We start from the raw sequence: 26,510 nt of genomic DNA on the forward strand, positions 1-26,510 counted from the left end.
GTTTAGGGCCGGTGTAGGTACGGAAGAGGGATTGTTCCACGTAACCTACAAAGAGGCAGGCGTAGCTTGGGCCCATGCGGGTACCCATGGCTACCCCCTTTGTCTGTAGGAAGTGGGAGGAATTGAAAGTAGAGTTTTCCCCTGATTCTAAGTGACTTCAATTTTTCTAAGGCTCCTCATGACACACTCAGTCAAATGCAATCTTGATGTCAAGGGCTGTTACTCTCATCTCACCTCACGAATTCAGTTCTTTTGTTCATGTTTGACCAAAGGCTGTAATGAGTTCTGGAGCTGAATATCGCTGGCAGAACACAAACTGAGTGTCACTGAGCAGCTTACTGCTAAGTAAATGCTGCTTGATCACAAAGTTGATGACATCGTCTATTCCTTTACTGATGATCAACACTAGACTATTGAGGTTGTAATTGGTTGGGTTGAATTTGTCATGCTGTTTATGTACGGGACATACCTGGGCAATTTTCCACATTGTTGGGTAGATACCAGTGTTGTAACTGTACTAGAACAGCTTGGCTCAGGGTGCACTCATCTGGAGCACTCATCTTCAATATTATTGCCAGAATGTTGTCAGGGTCCATAGTCTTTGCAGTATACAGTGCCTCCGGATGTTTCTTGACATCACATGGATTGAATCAAACTGGCTAAACACTGGCATCTGTGATGCTGGGGACCCATGGAGATCCAATTAAAATTATTCTAAGTACGAAAAGAAAACTTTTTCCTTCATTTTATTAACTGAAGTGCAATTCTAAATTTTATTGTTTTGCAGATATGGATGACTATCTTAGGAAATGAAACTACTGTAGCCCGTGGCTGCAGGGAAAGTTGTACAAATTCCAACACAGAGGAGAGTTGCAATGAGGTGATGGACATGACATATTGCATCAAGTGTTGCCCAGATCCTAAGTGCAATGTGGAGGTATTGTTCAGTCGTGGCACCAAGATAAGACAAGACACATGTAATATGCTTGCCATTCTTTCACTTTTCATTTCAATGAAATCAATGATGTAAGAGGAAGATGTTAAAACTTCTAAGTCCAGACATTTTAAAATCCTCACTCCACATAATCCTGTTTGATGTCATTTTGCATGATTCCAATTGACAGCCCAATCACCAGAGTCTGTGGTATTTCTGCCTCACATAATTGCAGCTCTCAATGTAACTCAGATTTAATAGCACATCATTACACGCTAAACAAATTAACAGTAGTTGTGAAGGTATTCAATCTTGTCATTTCCATCTCATGCTTATTGACCCCAATGAATTGTCAAAGGAATACAAACAAGAATTAAAATGGTGGATGACTGGTTCAGCTATTCACCATTAGAACTGGCTGAATCATTAGGTCTAGCTCTTCACTGCTAAAAGTTGCTCACTGATTCAGGATTAATCTGGAAAGCAAAGGTAACTCCCATTTTGTTTATGTTTTTGCAAACTCTCTTCTTAAATCCCCTCTCCTCCCCAATCTCACCTCCATAGTTCACAGATGTTTTTGTCACAAAGTTTGAGGCCGTTTAAAACAGATGCCTTGCCAATTCTATCCCTTACCCAAAGCCACCAGGCCAAACTTCCTCCAAGTTTCCCCCGTGCCCTAGCCCTAAACTTGCACCTTTCTCTAGTTTCTCTCCTGTCTCTCCTCATGCTGTCTCTGAACTCACCTATCCACAATCTTACTCCTACTAAAGTACTGACCACCCAACTTCCCTTTCCGGCTTATGTTAGTGGATAACGTTAACAATTCTTTCCCTCCGCTACACTCCATCATTCTTCACATCTAACATCACTCTTCTTCTCCAAAAAACTCCAAACCCCCTTCATCCTTATACAATGCCTTACAATAACCTCCCTTCTCTGTTGTAAGTGTGGTTAGAGATGAATGTGGAGCAGGTATTAGTAACCAGAACTATTTATTGAACAATATGCAATACGTTGTACACAGAACAAGAAGAGATCCCTGCATAACTATCATGGAGTCAGTCCTTCTATCCTATTGATAGCTGCTACATTATTACCACACCTCCTTCCACGTGTTCATCCTGTGTCTCAGTGTCTACCCTTTCCAGGCATTAATGTGTCCACATTTTCCCATCATTTACGTATCTATTCATTATGAACCTGCAACCAGCTCACTTTCCCACCGAGTCTCTTGTGGTATGACTTCCAAGTCAACCACTTGACTGGCTACAACTATTGAATTCTTATTGGTTGTGGCTGCATGGACAGACTCATTATGCAAGGGTACATTCCAGATATTCTTGGGCTGTTTGGAAAACCCTATTGCTGCATCATGTTATTACCACTTCTGTAGCATCTTGGCGGTTACTCCCTCCACTGTCTCCTCAAAAAGCTGTGTGATATCTGGAGTTCCCTGCTCTGGCTGTGGTTAGTGATGCTCCTGTTGGCTCTTTTGTCTATTTATTCCCAGAAGGATGGCATACAGTGTGGGACACATAGGGGTTGTCTCGAAGCAGTCTGGATATGGTATGGATTTTTTATGCTACGGTTTGTAAATGAGCTGTCAGGCCATGAATGCTTCCTTGCTCAGCGATAGTTGATTCAGAATGGCATGGAGGATCTGTAAAATTTCTCATCCCGTGTGCTATTTTCTTGCTGTCATGCGACATAAGATCATTAGTGATGTGCTCCTAGGTCATGGAGGCAAACTGTGGAGGGTGAGAGTGGTTCTAGTCTCAGCACTGCACAGCATCTGAGACTGAGGATGGAGACAGCATCTCCAGTATCAAGCTTAAATCTTACGTCCATTAAGAGCTCTGTGCTCCAGAAATCTTCTGTCACCTGGGTTACTTCTTCTAGGTAACTGGGGGGAGTCTTCTACTTCCTGTATGCCGATGGATTTTTGTGGCTTTGACGGGATCCATGTCTCAGAATATGGAAGTTTCTTGCTGCAGCATCGCTTTAAAATCTCTGCAGGCACAACAGTCTGTTTTAGTGGTGGGCAGTCTTAATGCTGGTAGGATGTTTTAGCACCACATATGGAACAAGAGGCAGTAGTGGTTGGGGTGTCCTCTTCTGGTCATGGATGAGTATTAGTGAATAATTTGAACCATTTTTGATTAACAATCCGCACCAAATCCAAAAACTGTTTAAACGTATCTGGTTCCCTTCTAGTCAGGTGCATGATCTGTTTTAGTTGTGACCAGATCTCAGATTAAGTGCCCCAATTCACACCGGTTCTGAATGGGATACCTCAAATGGGATACCTTCTCTGGTGTGAAAGGATGAAATGTCTCCCCTTCTCTATTCGACCACTGCCTCGGTCGATCACAAGATTAATGTAGAAGGAATCCCTTCCTTATGCATACTTTTCTCCCAGACCCAAATGAACTTAAGTTTACGAAGGGGACAATTTAACCAGGTTTTCTTGAATTAACAAAAATAGTGAGTTTATTAATTACTGCACCCAAGAATACTGTCACAACACACGTACACAGAGATTAGAAAAGGTGAGACAAAAAAGTTCAATGTTAAAACAAGTTTATATGGATCAGTCTCTGAACTTTTTATGAAGTGCAGAAAAAAACGTGGCTGTTAGTGAGTTGTTGCAGTAACATTGAAATTGGCAGTTAAACAGACAATTTTCAAAACTTGTGGTTTTGTAGGCTGATGACAGTCCTTTGTCCTACTTCCCATTTTGACTGGTTTACAGCATTGAGAGTGAGAGAGAGTATTTAGTACAAAACTTGAGTATTGATGAATAAAGACCCATTTTGTTAAATCTTTTTGTCTTGCACTCACTAGGATAGTTCACAAGAATTCAAATTTGCCTGCTGCAACCTACCTTTACCGGTCAGTATAGACATTTGGATTCCTACAGTTAAACACGCCATGAGATTGGCTTTATCAGCAACCTCATAAATAGAACCAGACCCATTTGTTCACCAATCAAACATGTCGCTAAATAGGACTCATCAAAGACATCCTACAGGAATATAGCTGCCCTGATCAGATCATGTCTTCCTATATATTGTGCAAACTCACGGAAGGCCCCAAGGCAGTCACTGAAAAGTGTCAATTCTACCTCAGATTATCCTGGGGGAGCGTATCTCAAAGGTTTCAACAATAGATGAAGCTAGCTGTTTCATGCTGCTACTATGCATTCGCAACACAAATAGTGGTCACCACCAACGGGATGCTGCCATGAAAGCAAAAAGGTATTGTGACTATTACCCAATTGAGTAATGTGATATATGAATTTCAGTGCCTGTGTGATGCCAGTTAAGTGGGCCATACCAAAGACTGAATGATCATATCAACAGCATGTCTCTTCAGCTGTTTGCAACAAGCTGTGCCCAACTAGCCCACCCTTGCAAAGTTTGCAACATCAATGTATAACATTAGATGTAATTCTGCAATTGGGCAACTTTTCATGGATAATTCTGAATATGGAAGGAATTACGCTGACACCTAATTTAGTATTGTTGATCAGGCTTGCAGTGTAGTGTACTTGCATGAAAATTCCCTGACCAATCAGAGTCAATCTGCTGGCTTAAAATTTACTTGAAGCCTGACTGTTAATTGTCAATTATCATTCTGGTGCGGTGTCCATGGCAATACCTCCACCTACCATAGTCCACTTGCCACCAATCAACACACATGCAGTGTAAATGTTGGTTTTCCCATGAATTAGTATTCTTGTGAAATACCCTGATAAATGCCAGATGAAAAGCTTTGACAAAATGTGCGTATTTTTTCAGTAATAATCCTGATTTTCTTTATTCCAGCATTGGCAGCACGCCTTCAGCTGCCTAGGTTCTAACCTGTAATGGCAAGTTTCTTTTGCAACATGTATATATTTTACGATGGCAAATGTTATGTCAAAATTGGAAATTAGGAAAAACCTGTCACAGTATAGTCTCATATTGCTCCAATTTCTTCATAGGCCTGTTTGTGTTCCTCCAATCTCACTTTAATTACATGGTAAAAGAATAACAACTTGCATTTATGTAGCACCTCAGGCAGAAGAAGCTACTTTTGAACTAAAGTCACCACAGTCATGGTGGGAACTGTAGCCACTGATTTGCACTCAGCAAGGTGCCATTTTAAAGTGAATGGCAAACTCCCGGTCTTCTTAAAATGATGCCAGGGAATATTTCATGCGCCTGAATAGCCAGAGAGGGCCTCAGTTTAAAATCTCCATTGATATCGTTTCAAATCCTGAATACGGTTTGTGGCTCAGAAGAAAAAGGTGTACTATCAACTGAGCCAAGCCCAAGGTATTTTGCAGGATGAAGAATTCAAGTCTTCCACCATAGGGGAGTACTTGGAAACTGACAAAGCAGGAATAAGCATGGAAGGACAATGCTTGTTCAGCCAATTGGAGCAAGGGAACAGTAAATTCTTATTTTCTGCTCCTTCATCTCATTACAGAACTTCAATGCACAAGCTGCTAACTCAGAACAGAGAATTGACAACTGAGCTGAGGCCGACTCCATATTTCCCTGTTGCTATGCTTTGCATTTTCTGTAGTATTCTGATCCACTTGTTTACTTGAAGTTTACTCTGATTCTCTCACTTTTTAAAAATGAAATTCTTTTCTCCTGCTGCCATCTTGTGCTATATTTTAACTAAATTCCCACATCGTCCTTCTGCTTCAAAAAGAATCCCCATTCTTTTCTATTGCTATAGGTTATTTCCCTAATCCTCCCCGTTCCTGTTGCCATGTTGCATCTCCTAGCCTGTTGATCTGAGGAAATACTGGAGTCCAATTCAAGAGGATGAGGTGAACATGAGATACACTGTCATCAGAAACCATGGTACAAGCAGCTAAATGGCACTAAAACAATCAAAGAACTTAACAACACACATACAGGGCTTCCAAACATTATCAGCAACACATCTCACCACTAGGAGAACATACATGCAATTTACAGAGCATAAGCTGCAAATTCCCATTGCAAAAATGCCACATAAAATGCCTCAGTGTTAGAACAATAAATTACGGACAAGAATGCTTTGCCAAATGTGTTTCAATTACTGTGTCCCCCTTCATGGGTGTCCTAGGTTAGTATGCAGGTACAGCAAGTGATCAGGAAAGCTAATAGAATATCATATTTTACTGTGGGGGGAATTGAACACAAGAGTCGGGAAATTGTACTTCAGTGATACTGGGGATACAGTCAGACTGTTCCGTAATGTACAGTAGTGGTCACCATACTTATGGAAGGTTGTTAATGCATTGGAAGGAGTTCAAAGAAGATTTACTCAACTAATACCTGGAATGTGTGGACTGCCTTATGAGGAAAGACTAGACAGATTAGACCTGTATCCTCTGGAGTTTAGAAGAGTCAGAGGTGACCTAAATGAAATGTATACAATCCTGAAGGGATTTGACCAAGTAGATGTCGAAAGGATGTTTCCTCTTGCGGGAGAATAGAGCACTATGGGTCATAGTTTACAATTTAAGACAGATGAGGAAACTTTTTTTTTCTCTCAGAGAGCAGTGAATCTTTGGAATTCCATTCCTCAAAAGGCAGTGAATGCAGAATCATTAAAGATTTTCATGGCAGAGGTAGATAGATTCTGGATAGATTTCTATTTTTGGTTTATTAAGTTTTGTATTAACTCACATTTGTCAAGCTTCAGGTATTTTGCTTAAAATAGTATTCTGTTTCAAAGCAAAATTAAACATGATGAACATCAATAAACCTGTATTGCCCTTTAATCACAAATCTCACTCCAAACTTTTCCATGAGTGGAACTTTTCCCTCCCTAATGTGGCATGAGTAATGTGCCTGTCAAAATCTCAACAGAATAAACATTTTACCCTTTCACACTTGTCTTCAATCACAAAAAATTGAGTGATCATCCATAATGCCAAAATGTATGAGTAATGGTGAAAAAAGTAGAAAAATTCAGAGAAAATGAAATAAATCTGATGTTAAAAATTGATAAAAAATTTTCCCGATTCTTCCTCTCAAGCTGTAAATGCTAAGTACAGATTTTGCCATTTTTGCTTTGAAACAGAATACTGTTTTGAACAAAAAATACCTGAAGCTTGACAGATGTAAGTTAAGAAATGTTTAACTGTAATAATGAATTTTCTTTATAGCTTTTAAAATATATACAGTAACTTGAATACAAAACTTAATAAACCAAAGATAGAAAACTATCTGGGACAACAGAATATTTCCTAATTTATATTATCCGATGATTAAATTAAAAATAATGTAATGTAAATTTGTTAACGAATAATGAGCAAAAATAATAATTAGCACGTGTGCTGGGGACATTTTGGCATTATGGATGATCACTCAATTTTTTGTGATTGAAGACAAGTGTGAAAGGGTAAAATGTTTATTCTGTTGAGATTTTGACAGGCACATTAAACATATTAAGTTCGTTGGTTTTGTTTTGGTTCAGAACAGAAAATTCAAAGTGTTAGTTCAGAAGAAAACTTAGAACCATTTCTGCTAGTGGTTCAGTTCAAGGGAACCAGTCACCTGGTTTTTATTATGTGAAGCTTCCAAGCGAGAAAAGTTTGGATAAAAATCTTCAAATAGCTAGAACTGAAAAATTTAAGGCCAACAGAATTATGAAAAATTCATGCCACCATAAAGTTGTCTCCAAAGTTCAAGAAAAAGAAAATGGAGAAAATCAGTAAAGGATTTAAAAATCTGAGGCAGAAGTGATATCTCTGTGGGATTAAGTCTCTGTAATGGATGATGTTAGGAAACATGTTGAAACTTTGTTTTGATGTTTGTTTAAAAATGTTTCTACCTGTCTTCTTTATACATAGCTTTCTTTGCTTTTTTTGTGTAATAAACTTACATTTTTTTGTGAAAGAATATCTGCAGCCTTGTGTGAATAGGTTTCAGTGACTAAGCACGACTGCAAAAATTAAATACATGATCTAACAGGCCAGGTTTCATTCTGAAATATGACATCTCCAGTATGACTATCAGAGGGGATCATAACAGCTTATTTTCTTAATGCCTCCTCACTTTAACCACATTCTTGAAAGTTGCCAGTCTCTACAAATTTCACATTACTTCTAATACACTTACTGACTTCAGCATTGTCTTACAGGCTGCCAGCCTCTATGTGCGCACTAAGGTTTTGGAGTAGATTTGTAGCTCGGGTTGTGGGTGTTGAGGTTGTTGAGGTTGGTTGTCTCGCCGAGCTAGTTTCTTGTTTCGCAGACGTTTCATTACCATGCTGGGTAACATCCTCAATGCAGCCTCCAATGAAGCGTCGGTGTGTTTTCCCGCCTGGTTTTTAAACTCTGGGGTCCATTGAGATGGATTGCCTCACTTCCGGTTTTCCTTTGTAGTGGAATGTATATGGGGTCGAGTTCAATGTGTTTATTAATAGCATGCTTCGTGGAGTGCCGTGCTTCTAGGAATTCTCGTGCCTGTCTCTGCCTAGCCTGTCCCAGGATCTTGGTGTTGTCCCAGTTAAAGTGGTGGTTCTCCTTGTCCATGTGGATTGAGATGAGTGAGTATTGGTCGGGTCATTTTGTAGCCAGTTGTTGTTCATGTACTCTTGTTGTTAGTTTCCTTCCTGTTTGTCCGATGTAGTGTTTCTCGCAGTCTCTGCAGGGAATCTTGTAGATGACATTGGACCTGTCCATGGTGGGGAGTGGGTCCTTAGTTCGGGTGAGCAGTTGTCGTAGGGTTGACGTGGGCTTGTGTGCCACTCTGATGCCCAGCGGTCGTAGGAGTCTTGTGGTGAATTCTGACGTGTTCCTGATATAGGGTAGTGTGATGTGTGTGTCGGGGTGTGTAGTCTCTTTCTGATGCTGTTCGTGTAGGCATCTTGTGACCCAATTCTTTGGATATCCATTATCCTTGAAAACCTGGAAGAGGTACTTTTCTTCTTCATCTTGCCCAGAAAAAAAGGGCAACAACACACTGCAGCAACATGGAACTACTAAAAAAGGGCAACAACACACTGCAGCAACATGGAACTATGCCAAGAAGAAGAATACCTCTTCCAGGTTTTCAAGGAAATTGGGTCAGAAGATGCCTACACGAACAGCATCAGAAACAGACTACACGGCCCGACACACTCATCACACTACCCTATATCAGAAACACGTCAAAACTCACCACAAGACTCCTATGACCTCTGGGCATCAGAGTGGCATTAAAGCCCACGTCAACCCTACGACAACTGCTCACCCGAACTAAGGACCCACTCCCCGCCATGGACAGGACCAATGTCATCTACAAGATTCCCTGCAGAGACTGCGAGAAACACTACATCGGACAAACAGGAAGGAAACTAACAACAAGAGTACATGAACACCAACTGGCTACAAAAAGACACGACCAATACTCACTCATCTCAATCCACATGAACGAGGAGAACCACCACTTCGACTGGGACAACACCAAGATCCTGGGACAGGCTAGGCAGAGACAGGCACGAGAATTCCTAGAAGCACGGCACTCCACGAAGCATGCTATTAATAAACACATTGAACTCGATCCCATATACATTCCACTACGAAGGAAAATCGGAAGTGAGGCAATCCATCTCAACGGACCCCAGAGGTTAAAAACCAGGCGGGAAAACACACCGACGCTTCATTGGAGGCTGCACTGAGGATGTCATCAAGCATGGTAACGAAACGTCTGCAAAACAAGAAACCAGCTCGGCGAGCCAACCAACCTCAACAACCTCTATGTGCACAGTTAAACAATGCCAGCTTTATGACTTACATTGTTTTTTTAGTGCGAAGGGAAAGGCAGGCAATTTGTGGTGGTGGGGGGCACCAAACTGTCATTCTATCAGTCACTTAAGGGTGAACATAAAGGAGGACCAAGAAACTGATAAAGAAAGGGAGAATATGAAAGTAAACTGGCAAGAAACACAAAAACAGCTCGAAGAAACTTTGATAGACACTGGACGTAAGGAGGAACTATTAGCAAAGGCAAATATGGACCCATACAGGCAGAAACAGGAGAATTATAATTATATAAAAAGAGAGAGAAAAACGCTAAATAGATAGTTCGTGTCTATTCTAGGACCATAGAAAGATTGCAGCATAGAAAAAGGCCATTCTGCCCACCGTGCCTGCATTAGCTGAATAAACTAGCTGCCCACACTAATCCCACTTTCCAGTATTTGGTCCATAGTCTTGTTGGTTACAGTTCTTCAAGTGCAGATCCAGATTCCTTTTAAATGAGTTGGAGGATTTTTATCTCAACGATCAAACTGGGCAACAAATTCAAGAATAACACCATGTTGTGAATGAAAACTCTCTAATCCTTCTATTGATCACCTTTTAAACTGTGCTGTCTGGTGAGTGACAACTCTGCTAGTGCAAACAGGTCTTCCCTGTCCATTCTATCTAAGCCCTGCATAATTTTGAGCACCCCAGATAAGTCACCCAACAGTATCCTCTGTTCTAAGGAAACCCAACCAGGGCCTGTCCAACTTTCTTCATAGCTGCAATTTTCAAGCCCTAGAAACATTCTCATAAATCTCCTCTGTGCTCACTCTAGAACAATAATTTTCTTCTTGTTAACATGGTGACCAAAACTGCTCACAAAATTTCATTTTTTGGCCTAACCAACATCTTATATAGTTCCCGCATTACATCCTTTCTTTCATATGTAACCCTTCACCCAATTAAGAAAAGCAGCCCATAAGCCTACTTTACCATCTTATTTATCCATCCTGCCATTTTCAGTGACATGTGGGCATGTACTCCAAGGTCTCTCTGTCCCTCCGCCCCTCTCAATACCCTCCTGTTTATTGTTTATGGGGTATTAGGAGGTATTCTTCACTTAAAGGATAGTGAATCTTTTAAATTCTCTACCTCACACAGCTGTGGAGGTTCAGTCATTACGTTCAAAACAGAAATCAATAGATTCCTAAATATTAAAGGGATACGGGCATAATGCAGGAAAACGACACTGAGGTAAAAGATCAGTCATATCATGTTGAATGACAGCGTAGGCTTGACGGGCCAAATGACCGATTCCTGCTCCTATTCCCTTTGTCTTTATATAAAACTACACAGTTCAGACAAAGTGTGCCTGTCAATGATTATAACTTGCATTACAAAGTTTTATGAGGCAAACTGCATATAATTTCTACAGATAATGAGACCAAGTCCCTTTATCTGAGAATGTTCCATTATGATCTGTAAGTCTTCTTCAGTGTGGGTAGCAACAGTACAGTAATGAGCAAACAACAGCATCCAAACTGTCCAAACTATAATTTGTCATTCACTTTGAAGCAAAGACAAATTCTTTATCCCAATTCATGTTGACATAAACAGCAACCAAACAAACAATGGCAGCAGCTAAAACACAAGGCAGTTTTACACCATGAGAGACAGAGCAGGAGGTAGAAATTTCACTAATCTATGACTTTGGCCATCATGGAATTCAAAGATCATCTGAATAAACTTTTCAAGAAAACCAATTTTGGCCAGTAGCATCCAGAGACCCACTCTGCTGACAGTGTCAAAAGTCCTTTGTGAGATCAACAAAGGCACATTAAAAGTCATGTACGTTCTCAACACGTTTCCTGAAGCTGTGTAGCAGTGAAGACCTCCAAAGTACCACCGGTTTTTCTGAATCCACACTCGCTATCAGGCAAGACTTTTTCAGCTATATGCACAATATAATGTTTGAAGATAATCCTAGCAAGGACATTCCTTATAATAGGAAATTTCCCCTATCTTTGTCACACACTTCTGATTGATGAATGTATCTCCTATACTCTTGTATGGATTAATTAGCAGCCAGAAGAACTCGAAGACTAAGCTATTCAGTGCTGTCAACAGACCTTACAGTGATAGCATCACAGCTTGTATTTTCAACACTGGAGAGAGATTTGATAGCCTAATCGTCCAATGAAAATTCTTCGGACAGACACTACGTTCACACTTTGTGCAGGTTGATCTGTGACCTAATTTCCTGTACCGGATTTGATCTGTCCAAGTCCAAGATTCATCAGTCAACAAGACAAGCACCACCAATACTACTGACAGGAGTGCTGCCTATGGAAGACCATACATGGTTTGTAGAACCTTATCGTGCATACTGCCCTCTACGATAAAACTGTTTTGTACTATCTTATATACAAAAAGAGGCATAATTGACAGTGAATATGTGATGTTGCTTTCCATAGAGCTATTGACTCATGTCTACAGTTGTCTTGTGCTACTTCTAAGTCTGCAGAAAAAGTGGTATAAATTCAAAATTCACTTTGACTCCAGCACAAAAATTATATCCCACATTTAGATCTTAAAAACTTTACTCCTAAAATTTTCATCAACTCTCTAAGTTGAAAAATTTCCACCCCTTCCGCAGTCTGTTTCTTTCTCAGTTCAGCGTTAATGCATACAATACTGGAGTGATGCAATACGAACGAGTTGATGGATCAGTTGTGCGATTCACAAATACTGTTAAGTCAGGATGTAATAGTTTAAATAAGCATGCATGGGCAAATTTTCTTCCACTAATTCCAACATGAGGAGGAGTGAAATTCTATCTAAACATGTCTAATGAACATTATTTGATCAAATTAGGATTTTTGGTGAAATTTATGAAGAAGGGTTCTGAAAAGATTTACAAGGATGTGAGTGTTGGAGACCTTATAGAGGTTTATAAAATCATGAGGGGCATGGATAGGGTAAAAAGACAAGGTCTTTTCCCCAGGGTGAGGGAGTCCAAAACTAGACAGCATAGGTTTAAGGTGAGAGGGGTAAGATTTAAAAGGGACCTATAAGGGGCAACTTTTCACACAGAGGGTGGTGCTTGTGTGGAACAAGCTATCAGAGGAAGTGGGGGAGGCTGGTGCAATTACAACAACATTTAAAAGTCATCTGGATGAGCATATGAATAGGAAGGGTTTAGAGGGATATGAGCCAAATGCTGGCAAATGGGACTAGGATATCTGGTTGGCATGGACGAGTTGGACCGAAGGGTCTGTTTCCATGCTGTATATCTCTATGACTCTATAACAAAGAACAATACAGCACTGGAACAGGCCCTCTGGCTCTCCAAGCCTGCGTCAACTCATTTTGCCCCTCCATACTAAAACTGTCTTCACTTACAGGATCCGTATCCCTCTATTCCCCTCCTGTTCTCATATTCACACAGGTGTTTCTTCAATGCTGCTAACTCATAGGACTGAACCTAACACTAGGAACACAGAAAAGATTTTTAAAAATACTAAAACTTGCAAATGACACAAACTGGTCCAATTCATCTCATAATTGAGTTCCAGTACAACCAGTACATTAATTTACAAGAACTTTACTGGCTTTTCCCTCTGCTTTTATCAGAACAGATCATGGCACCTACAGCCTGAAGCATGATTGTGATCTCTGTTAATTCTAAGTTTCTGTATAATGAAGAGCTTCAAACTATGACAACGTTATTGGAGAACTTTCCACATCATAAGGGAACTGAGTAGCTACCTGACTGACAATCAACACGAAGATTTTGAGCGCATTTAAACTAATGTCACGCAGCAGAAGTCTTGTTGCTGCACAAAGCCTAACGCATGGGTTTTGTTGATACTGGCAAAGACTAGAATGAAAACAAAGAGATTTTGGATGCAGGTTCATAGTTCTTTGAATGTGGAGTCACAGTTAGACAGGGTAGTGAAGAAGACATTTAATACATTTACCTTTACTGGTGAGTGCATTGAGTACAGGAGTTGGAATGTCATCTTGCAGCTGTACAGAATATCGGCTAGGCCACTTTTGGAATACTGCATTCAGTTCTGGTCTCTCTGCTATAGCAAAAATAGTGTTAAACCTAAAAGTGTTCAGAAAAGATTTACAAGGATGTTGCCAGAGTTGGAGTATTCGAGCAATAGGGAGATGCTAAACAGGCTAGGGCTATTTTCCTGGAGCGTTAAAGGCTGAGGGGGGAACCTTGTAGATCTTTATAAAATCATGAAGGGCATGGATAGGGTGATTACTCAAGGTCTTTTTCCAGGCTAGGGAAATCTAAAATTGGTGGGCATAGCTTTAAAGTAAGAGGGGAAAGATTTATAAGGGACTTAAGGGACAACTTTTTCATGCAGAGGGTGATGCGTGTATGGAATGAGCTGTCAGAGGAAGCGGTGGAGGCTGGTACAATTTAAAAGGCATCTGGATGGGTACATGAATAGAAAGGTTTAGAGGGATATATGCCAAATGCTGGCAAATGGGATTAGAATAATTTACAATATCTGGTCAGCATAGACAAGTTGGACCGAAGAGTCTGTTTCCATACTGTATATCTCTATGATTCTATAACTGAAGATGGCAGGAATCATAAAGAAAAACAGAAAGTGCTGAAGAAACTCTGTAGGTTTGGCAGTATAAATAAGACAGAAGAGTTGCCAGACCAGCTGAGTTTCTCCAAAATATTTCTGTTTTGTTTTTGGGGAAAAAATAGGCTCTATAGAATCAGAGGATCAGGAAAATCAAGGTTTCAGGCTGAAACCCTTGTTAGGCCTGGGGAGGGGGAGGAGAGTCCAGAGAAAAAAAGAGGGGGGGGGGGGGGCGGGGGGAAGGGAAGGAAAGATGGTGATAGGTAGATACAGGTAGGGGATTACTGTGATTGGTTTGTGGGAAGGGTGGAGCAGATAGTTAAATAGTTGAGTAGAAAGTTAGACAGGTTAGGTGCGGAGGAGGGAGAGGGCTGGTCGTGGAGAGATTCTGAAGTTGGTGAAGTCAATTTTAATTCTCCCTCCCACTCACCTGACGACATGTCCACTCTTGGCCTCCTCCACTGTCAAGAGTGAGACCAAACATAAAATGGAGGAACAGCACTTGATATTTCGCCTTGGGAGCTTACAGCCTAATGGTGTCAACATTGACTGACGAAGGGTCTCGGTCGAAATGTTGACTGATTTGCTGTGCTTTTCCAGCCTCGCACCTATAGACTCTGGCTTCCAGCATCTGCAGTCCTTATTGTCTCCAAAAACAAAACTAGGCTGTCCGCTTTTCGACTGCATGTTGCGCAGCGGCATCGATTGTGGACCAGGACACGCCGAAGCTTAATTTCTCTTAATATATGCGAGCACGAAAAGTATATATTTTTTTCTCTCTCCTCAACCGCCTCTCACACCTGAGTGCTGCGGTGGCTGTCACAACGAAGTCTGGTGGCTCAGTCTAAAATTTCGTCCATCAGCCCCATTATTTTGTAACTTCGGTAGAATATACCAAAAAAAGTTAAATATTGCTGTAGGTGTTTGGATTGTGCTAAAGTTGACACTGAGCTCTATTATGCACCAACCAGCGACATCAAGCCTTTATTAACACCCATCCCCTAAATCTCAATGCAGGTCATCAAATCAAACTTAGTAAAAGTTCAGAAAGTTTACACTCCGATGAATATAAATCTCCAACATACGCAATTAACCTAATCCGTTTATGACTGTGTGGTATTTTTAAACACGCACCATTATAAATAAGTGTGCCAAGGGGCAGGGCTCATTACTTTACCTTGAGGAGTTGCTTGGGGGGGGGGCAATAGGCCGTCTCCGTGGCAACGTGCCCCGGAAATGGTCACGCGGCGACCCGGAAGCGTTGCTGGCGGTGACTGCGCGGTAAATGCAAAGGGAGGACGAGGGAGTGAGAAAGGGCAGTGGGCGAGATTGAGAAAGAGGGTAGAGGCCGGGGAGCTGGAGTTTAACTCGGCCCTCCTCCCCTCTCAGTTGAACACATACCCCCGGGAACTGGCTGGTGCACTCCAGCCGAGGCCTGGCCCCTGCCCCGGGACTCCCTCCTGATACTGTCCCCGGGGAGGGGCAGGGCACCACTGAGGAGAAACCCCCGGGGAATACTGACTGCCGCCATCTTCTGCTTCTGGGTAACAGCTCTTTAATGTCTCCATTATGCCTCGCGATTGTTTTTCCCCCTTTTTATTTCCGGGTAGGATCTTGTTTACTCTCTTATTACGTTCGTCTTTTCGGATTAAAGTTGCTCGGCAGCTTTCATTGTGCGCCAAGACTTGCCCAATCTGAATTTTCTTAATATATGTGAGCACAAAAATATCGTTCTCACTGCTGGATGTCGCGTAGCTGCCACAACGAACTGTTGCTGTTCAGTTTTAAGAATACTTTTGTCAATTTTATAGTCCTATCAATTAAGTCTCCCTTATTTTTGTAACTTTTCAGTCGAAAATATAAAAGTGAAATTCTTGCTGCTTTGCATACAGTCACAAAATATGAATTGAGGTGTGTTGAATGTTGCAGAACAACAGGTGCGGGAAGTGTGTTGCAACGATTGCATGAAGGCTGTCTTTGGTAAAGGAATATCGTAAATTGAAAAGGTGACATTGACTTTAGGGACACTACCACTGCACCGCAAGAACTTACTGAGTTTGGATATATGAGAAGTTTCTGAGTGGATAAATCCAAGATCTGTTAATATTAAAATGCCAATTAAGTGTAAGGAAACAAGGCTTCAATTTTATTAACTTTCCTAAGATGGTCTGTATATTTCCACTGGTTTCTGTCATTGGATCAGTTGGAGAGCTAGCTTTGGTCACAGTATGGAATGTTGATGGAGAAAATAAGTGGGTTCGCTCAAACACTACACACTCTGTTTAAAACAAAACAAAAATCCTCAGCTTTGTGACCTTTTATCATGTTGCATATAAACGTGTTTTGAATTTTCATTTGCCAAGCCTAGATTGGCATGTTCAAGGGATTGATAGACCAGCTTATTTTTTAATTTGTTCTGTCCAATCCAGGAAACTGCTTTCGGCCAACTCAGCCTGGTGCTTCAGTACTTTCAATTTAATGTACTTCTGTTTAAGTTTGTACCGTGTTGACAGATTAGTGCGAATTAGTGGTTCTGCGCTTTATATACGCAATATCATACGCTCACACTTCTCACAGCTTCCTGACTGAACATTAAAACTATCCATGAAGAATTTAGTTCCTGTAGTTCTGTCATCGTTTTGAGCATATCCTCCAGAGTGTTGTGTGGCATTACTACAGTTAAGTCAGATTTCAAACAGGTCTAGCAATTCAAGACTGGGCATTCATGAGGAGCAATGGACAATCAGCAACAGATCTGATCTCCAGCTCAATCTGCAACTTTGTAGCCTGGCATATCCCCACTCCACTATTACCATCAAGCCTGGCTTAATGAAGAGTCCAGTGGGGTATGCCAGAAGCAGCACTTGGCATCTCTAAAAGTTAGCTATCAACCTGGTGAAATCATAACACAGAATTATTTGTATGACGGACCAGGTTATGATTCCACAACTAACAGGTCATTTCTAAGCTCTGAGGTCCTGCCACGTCCACTTCTGAATCATTTTGGACAATTAAACAATTCACTGGAGGAGGAGGCTCCACAGATATCTCCAGGCTTAGTGATGAGGAAGCCTGCCACATCAGTACAGAAAATCAGATTGAAGTATTGCAAGAATCTTCAGCCAAAATTGTCGCGTGGGTGATCCATCTTGGCCTCCTTCAGAGATCGTCAGAATAACAGATACCAGTCTTTATCCCATTCAGTCCACCTTACATGATATCAAGAATGGCCAAATACGTTGAATATCAGAGGATATGGACCCCGACAACATTCCAGCAAAAATAATGAAGACTTGTGCTCCATAACTTGCTGAGCCCCAAATCAAGCAGTTTCGCTACAAGTACAACACTGGCAACTACCTGACAATGTGGGAAATTGCCCATATGTGTCCTGTACTCAAAGTTTGACAAAATCAATTCAGCCCATTACTTCCCTATCCAGTCTGCTCTCGGTTATCAATAAAATGATAGCAGTGTTGATACCACCGTATATCAAGCAGAACCTCCTTAGCAAAAGGCTGCTTGCTGACTTTCACTTTGAGTTCCACCAGGCTGACTTGCTCCTGACCTCATTGCAGCTTTGTTTCTAATATGGATAAAAGGTCTGAATTCTAGACATGAAGGAAAGAGTGACTGACCTTGACATCAAGGCTGCATTTGACAATGTAGCGTCAAGGAGTCCTAGCAAACCTCTAGAGTCAGTGGGATTTGGGGATATCTCTCTGGTTGAAGTCAAACCTGGCATAAAGAAGGATGGCCGTGCTTGTTGGAGGTCAGCCCCATAATATTCTGCAGGAGTTCTTCAGGGTAGATATCTTTAATCAACCTGTTCAGACGTGTTATGACACATTTCTGCAGCATGTGGAACTTGAACCCAGGACTTCTGACGCAGAGTTTGAGACACTTGTGCCACAAAAGCCCCTAGTTCTTCAGCGTACCTTTTTTCTAATCACCTGATTCAGAAATGTTATTACACACCTCTAGAGCAGCTAGGACTTGAACCCTAGCCTTCTAGCTCAGAAGTACAGACACGAATCACAGCAGTCCCGGTTCTTTAGAGTAGATATTTTTTAATCACAAAGGCAAGCACTTCAGGTCTGGAGAAGGGTCACTGGAGCCGAAACATTAATTTTGATTTCTCTTCACAGATACTGCCAGACCTGAATTTTTTCCAGCAATTTCTGTTTTTTGTTTTTTGTTCTTATTTCTTATTTTCAACATCTGCAATTCTTTTCATTTTTTATTTTCTAATCACCCTGTTCACATATTATTACACATTTGAGGAGCAGGTATGACTTGAACCAAGGAGCTGTGAGACAGCAGCAGGGACACTACCATTACACCACTATAGTTCCCCAGTTCTTCAGCTGCTTCAACAATAACCTCCCCTTCATCGTAAGGTCATTCGTGGGGATGTTTGCTGATCACTGCACAATGTTTAGCTCCATCGCATCTCCTCCAATACTGAAGGAGTGCGTGGCTAAATGCAGCAAAACCTGGTCAACATTTGGGCTGACAAATGGAAGGTAACATTTGTGCCACACGGGTGCCAGGCAATGACCATCTGCAACAATAGTGAATCTAACCATCATTCCTTGACATTAAGTGGCACTACCATTGCTGCTGAATCAAAGATTCATAGATGTTTACTGCACAGGAGGTCCATAAGAAATAGGAACAGGAGAAGATAACTCTGTATGGAGCTGGAGGAACACAGCAAACCAGGCAGCATCAGAGGAACAAGAAAGTTGACGTTTCGGGCCAGTAAGGAACAGGAGAAGGCTGCTCGGTCCCTTGAGCCTGCAATGCTATTCATTAGGATCATGGTTGATCTGATATTCCTCAGATTCCCTTCCTTGCCCTTTCCTCAACCCTCAATTTTCCCCTACTAATCTAAGAATCTACCTCAGGCTTAATATCCACAAGGAATCTGCCCCCGCAGCTATCTATGGCAAGGAGTTTCAATAATTTTCAACCACTGAAGGAAGAAATTCCTCCTCATTTCAGTCTTAAATTGCTATCCCATTGTTCTAAGACTATGCCCTCTGGTCCTAAACTCATCAGGAAAGTATCCTCTCAGCGTTTTACCATGTCAAATCCCTTTTATGTTTTCATAAGATCACTTTTTATTCTTCTAAACTCCAGTAAATAGAGTGCCAACCTGTTTAGCCTTTGCTCAAAGACGATCCTTCCATTCCCAGGATCTTCCTCATGAGCCTTCTCTGAACTACCTCTAATGAAATGATATCTTTCCTCCAATGACGGAACCAGAATTCTTCACAGTATCGCGGATGAGGCCTCACCAGCATCTTGTACAGTTGCAGTGAGACTTGCCTACTCTTATACTCCAACCTTCTTGAAATAAGGATCATTCACTTTCCTGATTACCTGCTGCACCTGTGTGCTAGCTTTCTGGATTTCATGCACAAGTACCCCCAAGTCCCTTTTGTCTTTTAGCTTTCTGCAGTTGTTCATTAAAAATTAGAATTTGGTAGGGACAGATATACTTGTAGAGAAAGGGATAGTAGACGTGGTTTTGCTAAGGGAGTGTAGTGTTTGACAAATTTGATCAAATCTTTTGGTGGTAACCGGGAGTGTTGATGAGACTAGGGCATTTGATGTGGTCTACATGAACTTCAAGACTTTTGATAAGATCCATCATAGAAGACTGGTCAAGAAAGTAAGAGCCCACTGGGTCCAAGGAAAGTGGCACATTGGATCCAAAATTGGGTGAGAGGCAGGATGCTGTATGTGACAGTGGGATGTATCTGTGACTGAAAGTCTATTTCCAGTCTTAGTTCTGGAGTCCTTGCTGTTTATGGCATGCGTTAATGATCTAGACTTGAATGTGGAGGGTCTGATCAAGAAGTTTGAAGATAACACAAAAAAAATTGTTAGGGTGGTAGATAGTGGAAGGTGTCAATAGATTAGTCAGGTGGGCAGCTGAGTGTCAAATGGAATTCAATCCAGAAAACTTTGAACTAATACACTTGAGGGCTAACAAGGCAAAAGCCTATAAGCACGAATGGTAGAACCCTGCAAAGTATTGTAAATCAGAGACCCTCATCTCTGATTTACACAGATCCCTGAAATAGTAGGACAGATTGGTAGCATGGTTAAGAAGGCATGTGGGATACTTGCCTTTATTAGCTGAGGGACAATACAAGAGTAAGGAGGTCATGCTGAAATTCTGAATAATTGTACTGGATTTGAACTAGAAAGTTAATTTCTCCACAGATGCCATTAGACCTGCTGAGTTTCTCCAGTACTTTGATATATTTCAATTTTCCGCATTTTGCTTTTATTTAGGTTATGCTAAAAGTTTAAAACATAAGTTGGAGTACTGTATGCAGTCTGGTCGCATATTATTGGAAGGATGTGATTGCAGTAGAGAGGATGCTGAGGGGATTTACCAGGATGCTGCCTGGGCTGGAAGGTCTAAGATCTGAGGCAAAATTGGATAGGCTAGGGTTGCTTTCCTTGGGGCAATGAAACTTGAGGGGAACTCATCGGGGTGTATAAGACTGAGGGGCATAGATAGTATTGATAGGAAGGCACTTTTTCCACTAGTAGAAGGGTAATAATTCAGGTGGGACATAGATTCCACTTGAGAGGTAGAAGGCCAAGAGGAGCATTGAAGAGCATGTTTTTGCACGGAGGGTTGTGGGAATCTGGTACTCATCATGAAAGGGTCATTGAGTCAGAAACTCTTGTGATGTGAGGAATGTTTAGGCATTTGCTTGATTTATCATCACCTCCAGGGCTATTGGTTAAAAGTTATAAAATGTGACTAACATAGTCAGGTCAGGTCAGGTTCAGTGAAGAAAGCCAGGATATGCCAGGAACATCAGGCATACTTCACCTCAGACCCTGTTTACAGGTATCAAAACAGAACTACTTGCATGTCAAACAGCACAAACAAAAAGTCATGATCATCCTACCAGACCATATGTCTGCTCTCTGTATATAGAGAGAGAAGAGACCGTGGTTTAATCTCACCAAGCCTCCAGTGAGGGGAGAGGTTGAGAAGGAGAGTCTTTCATGGAAACCTCAGCCAGTTTGGGAATTCAACCCATGTGATTATCATCACAATCCAATAAACTAGGCTGACTGATTTTTGTTTGTTTTTTTTTCTTTCCCCACAAACAGCAAATGATAGACAGATCGAAGCGCTTTCCCGAACCAATGGATCAGATCTAAGCTCTGTAGTCCTGTGACATCCAGTTATGCATGATGGTGGATAATTAAACAACTGACCGGAGGAAGGGGCATCACAAACATCCCTATCTTCCAACATGGGGAACCTAGTATATCAATGCAAAAGATGAGGCTGAAGCAATCACAACAATCTTCAGCCAGAAGTACCAAGTGGATGATCCATCCTGGTCTCCTCCAGCGGTCCCCAGCATCACAGGTGCCAGTCTTCAGCCAATTTGCTTCACTCCACGTGATATCAAGAAACAGCTGAAGGCACTAGATATTGCAAAGGCTTTAAGCACTAATAACAGTCTGGCAATGGTACTGAAGACGTGCTCAGAACTTGCTATAGTCCTAGCCAAGCTGTTCCAGTATAGCTACAACACTGGCATCTACGCGATGATGTGGATAATTGCCAAATAAGCCTTGTGTGCGCACAGCAGGACAAACCCAACCTAGCAAATTATCGCCCAATCAGTCTACTTTCGATCAGTAAAGTGGTGGTAGGTGTCATCAGTAGTGCCATCAAGGAATACTTGCTTAGCAACAACCTGCTCATTGCTCAGTTTACGTCCCACTATGGTTATTACAGCCTTGGTTCAAACATGGGGGAAAAAACAGAATTGAATTCAAGAGGTGAGGTTATGTGATGTCCAACAGTATTTATGTTTTCTCGGATATTGAAATAGTCCATGTGCAAATGTAGCAAAACCTGGACAATATCCAGGTTTGGGCTGAAAAATGGCAAGTAACATTCATGCCACATAAATACCAGGCAAGGACTATCCAACGAGAGAGAATCTAACCATTCGTTCTTTGACGTTCAGTGGAGTTATTATCTGTAGAAACCCTGACTATTAACATCCTGGGGGTCACAATTAACCAGAAACTGAACTGGACTTGCCATTAGTAATAATGGGGCTACAAAAGCAAGTCCGAAGCTAGGAACCCTGCAGTGAGCAATTCATGTTGACTTCCCAAAGCTTGCCCACCATCGGCAAGGCATACTTCAGGAGTGAGATGGAATATTCTCCACTTGCCTGGATGAGTGCAGCTTCAACCACACTTCAAGAAGCTTGACACTATCCATGACAAAGCAGTCTGCTTGATTGACACCATATCATCTGCACCCACCACCAATGTTTAGTAGCAGTAGGGTGTACCATCTGCAGGTTGGACTGCAGAAATTCACCTAAGCTTTTTTAAACAACACTTTCCAAACCCACATCAAGAAGGAAAAGAGCAGCAGATACATGGGAACAGTACTGTCTGCAAGTTCCCCTCCAAAACACTCCTAATCCTGACATAGAAATGTGTCGCTGTTACTTCAGAGCCTACAGCAGTGAATGAAGGCAACTTGCCACTAGCTTCTCAAAGGCAACTAAGGACAGGCATTAAATTGACCCAGCCAGCAATGCCCACAGCCCGTCAATGTGTTTTTTTTTTGTTTTAAGTTAGCCCTTCCCAGTTTAAACTTTTATTCTTGCCCCATCCTCATCCTTTTCCTTAATAATCATAAATCTAACTGAGTTCTGGAAACTATATACAAAATGTACCCCTACATTTACATTTTCCACCTGTCCGGGCTTAATTCTGAATATTAGATTTAAAACTGCCTCCTCCCTTTTTTGGGCTTTCTGTGTACTAGCTATGAAAGTTCTCCTGAATGCAATTTTTTAGAATGTTGTTACCTCCCTACCTTGCACATTAAAAGTATCCCAGATAATGTTTAGGTAGATTAAAGACCACTGCTTTCACTGCTCGATATCCCTGAAATTTGGTTTTTTACATATCTATTCCTTTACCTCTCCCTGTTTATTTGTTTTTGGGGGCCTATAGTACAGTACCAACAGCATGTTTGCTCCTTTTGTGTTGGTACTTTTACCTGTATAGCCTCGTTTGATGATCCTACCAGGATTTCATGCCTACTCACTACTATAATTGATTCCTTGATAAATATTGTGACAACGTTTCCACACCCCCACCCATCTTTCATCCAAGTCTTGATCGTATCTATGACGTCATGTGCCCACATGCCTGTTTGTGTCCTAGCTCCTGTTATCTTCTTTCCAAACAATATGTTTTGTTTTCTTCATTGTGGTACAGTTTTCTTTTTCCCATTGCTTCTAAAGTCTGTAAGATTTGTCTGATCCCTCACAGGGAGCCAAACTAAGCGAACTTAGGCTGATACAATTCACAGACAAACAAGTTATGATTGTGTGCTGATAGCTCCTTTCTTGGCCCAGCAAGCATTTAGTTTTCAAAAAAAAAACCAGAGCTGCAGATGCTGGAAATTGGAAACTGTTCTGAAGAAGGGTCATTGAACCTGAAAAGTTAATTCTGCTCTCTATCCACCGATGCTGCCAGATCTGCTGAGTTTTTCCAGCAATTTCTGATTTTGTTTTTAAGCATTTTCTTCTCTTACCTACTATTAAGTTTTTTTTTTCAGGTGTGGTTGTACTGTCAAAGGCATGACGTAAATGAAGTTGTCAGAATTAAGTTCAGTAAAGAATTTTAACAAATGCACTGAAGTTATAGACACAGAAACAGATCTTTTGGTCCAACACATCTATGCCAACAAGATATCCTAGATAAATCTAAGCCTGTTTGCCAGCATTTGGGCAAATGCTTCCTATTCATGTACCCATCCAGATGCCTTTTTAAATGTTGTTTATTGTACCAGGCTCAACCACTTCCTCTGGCAGCTCATTCCATACATTCTTTCTACCCCCACTACCCCCACCACCACCACCCTCCCAGGGAAAAGATCTTGTCTATTTACTGTATCCATCCCGTCATGATTTTATAAACTTCAGTAAGGTCACTCCTCAGCCCCTGATGCTCCAGGGTTGGGGGGGATGCCCAAGTCTATTCAGCATCTCCCTGTAGCTCAAACCCTCCAACCCTGTCAACATTCTTATAAATCTTTTCTGAACCCTTTCAAGTTTTGCAACATCCTTCCTATAGCAGGGTGACCACAATTGCACACAGTATTCCGAAAGTGGCTTAACCAATGTCCTGTACGGCTACAACATGACCTCCCGACTCCTCAAAGCACTGACCACTAAAGGTAAGTGTACCAAACGCCACCTTCACTATCCTATCTACCTGCAACTCCACTTTCAAGGAACTACAAACCTGCACTCCAAGGTCTCTTTGTTCAGCAACACGCCCCAGGACCTAACCATTAAGTGTATCAGTCCTTCCCTGATTTGCCTTTCCAACATGCAGTACCTCACATTTATCTAAATTAAACTCCAGCCTCTGCTTCTTGGCCCATTGGCCCAACATCCTGTTGTACTCTGAGCTAACCTTTTTTACTGTCCACTGCACCTCCAATTTTTGGTGTCATCTGCGAACTTAATAAGCGTACTTCTTACGTTCACCTCCAAATCATTTATATAAATGTTGAAAAACAGTGGACCCAGCACTGATCCTTGTCGCGCGCTGCTGGTCACAGGCCTCCAGTCTGAAAAGCAACCCCCCTCCTCCACCACCCTCTGTCTTCTATCTTTGAGCCAGTTCTGGATCCAAATAGCTACTTTTCCCTCTATTCCATGTGATCTAACCTTGCTAACCAGTTTACCATGCGGAACCGTGACATGAATAAAAATGTTATGTGGTAAATCAGCATCTTGTATGTGTCAAACAGCAGAATATCAAGTGAGAAGCAAGCAGGAAAAAAAGGGGAGAAAATCCAGTTTGCTGTTTTTAATACCCATCTTGGAGACTAATTAAAAAGCTGCGTTGGCTTTGAAATTTGCATCCCAGGTAGACAGGGTGGTTAAGAAGGAATTTAGCACAGTTCCCTTTATTGCTCAGACCTTTGAGTGTTGGAGTTGGGGCGTCATGTCGAGATTGTTGGAGTAATGTGTACAGTTCTGGCCACCTGTTATAGGAAGGATATTATTAAACTGGAAAGGGTTCAGAAAAGATTTACCGGGACTGGAGCGTTTGAGATATAAAAATAGACTGGGAAGACTGGGACTTAACTTTCTCTGCTCCAGTGAAACGGAGTGGTGACTTTTATAGAGGTTTAAGAAATCACGAGGGGTATAGATAAGGTGAATGACAAGGGTCTTCCCCCTAGGGTGGGGCAGATCAAAACGAGGGTGCATATTTTTAAGATGAGAGGATAAAGATCTCAAAAGGACACGAGGGGCAACTTTTTACACTGAGAGTGGTTCGTGTGTGGAATGAACTGCCAGAGGAAATGGTGGATGCAGGTACACTTAACATTTAAAAGACATTTGGATAAATTCATGAGTAGGAAAGGTTTGGAGGAATGTGTGACTTGTTTAGTTTGGGAATGTGGTCAGCATGGACTGGTTGGACCAAAGAGTCTGTTTCTATGCTGTATGACTCCGTGGCTGAACATTAAGAACAAATCATTTGCCGTTTTTCTTTCTTGAAACAGCGTTCCAAGTGCAAGACAATAACATTTAAAGTGATGCAATATAAAACAGCAAGTGTAGACAGTAACTCTCAAAGGAAATAAATTATTTCCATATCAGCAGAGACCTGCAAAACATGTGGTGTAGTTTAATGTCTTTGTTGCAACAATACTACTTTGAATCCTTATCCCATGCTGTTTGCCTCATGCCATACCCATCCTATTCCTTTCGTTCCTTTTGCATTTCATTCCCAACTTTCTTCAGTGCCATCTTCGTCCCTTATTCTATAGTATTCATGCTGTTTCTAAATTGTCCCCTTGTCTGCTGTATCATTTCCCCTCCCCCAATCCCTCCAGCAAGGTAACTTTGGATTCCCATTACTTCCCCTCTATTTTTCATCTATCTTTTGCATTACACCTTTTTAAAATTTGTAAATGGCCAATTTGATTTGTATTCAGTGCCAGTAACTGGCAATTGCTGGCACATAATTTTGAAAAGAAATTTACCTGATTGCAATGGGAGATAGTAGGAACTGCAGATGCTGGAGAATCCGAGACAACAAGGTGCAGGGCTGGATGAACACAGCAGGCCAAGCAGCATCATAGGAGCAGAGAGGCTGACGTTTCGGGCCTAGACCCTTCGAAGGGTCTAGG

At 41.5% G+C, this 26,510-nt stretch overlaps 1 protein-coding gene and 1 long non-coding RNA gene across 7 annotated transcripts in view; one reads left to right on the plus strand and one right to left on the minus strand.

Annotated features, from left to right (window-relative positions):
• LOC125485650 overlaps window positions 1–15,491 on the minus strand; it is a 22,417-nt gene extending 6,926 nt beyond the window's left edge. Inside the window, exon 1 of the long non-coding RNA XR_007264359.1 lies at window positions 15,444–15,491. This is a non-coding gene — a long non-coding RNA (uncharacterized LOC125485650). The remainder of the gene's footprint in view (window positions 1–15,443) is intronic.
• The window catches only part of zgc:112980 (uncharacterized protein LOC503706 homolog), a 54,910-nt gene continuing 43,868 nt past the window's right edge, over window positions 15,469–26,510 (plus strand). For 2 of the 6 annotated variants that reach the window (XM_020529402.2, XM_048609383.1), the window contains exon 1: window positions 15,470–15,810. The gene's annotated coding sequence lies outside the window, so the exon portion shown is untranslated. Of the gene's footprint in view, window positions 15,873–22,016; window positions 22,100–26,510 lie in introns of those variants that run through there. The other 4 variants (XM_048609385.1, XM_048609387.1, XM_020529401.2 and 1 more) reach the window with 4 other exon arrangements.

Source organism: Rhincodon typus, chromosome 21 (genome assembly GCF_021869965.1).
Source record: "Rhincodon typus isolate 14 chromosome 21, sRhiTyp1.1, whole genome shotgun sequence".
Lineage (NCBI taxonomy): Eukaryota > Metazoa > Chordata > Chondrichthyes > Orectolobiformes > Rhincodontidae > Rhincodon > Rhincodon typus.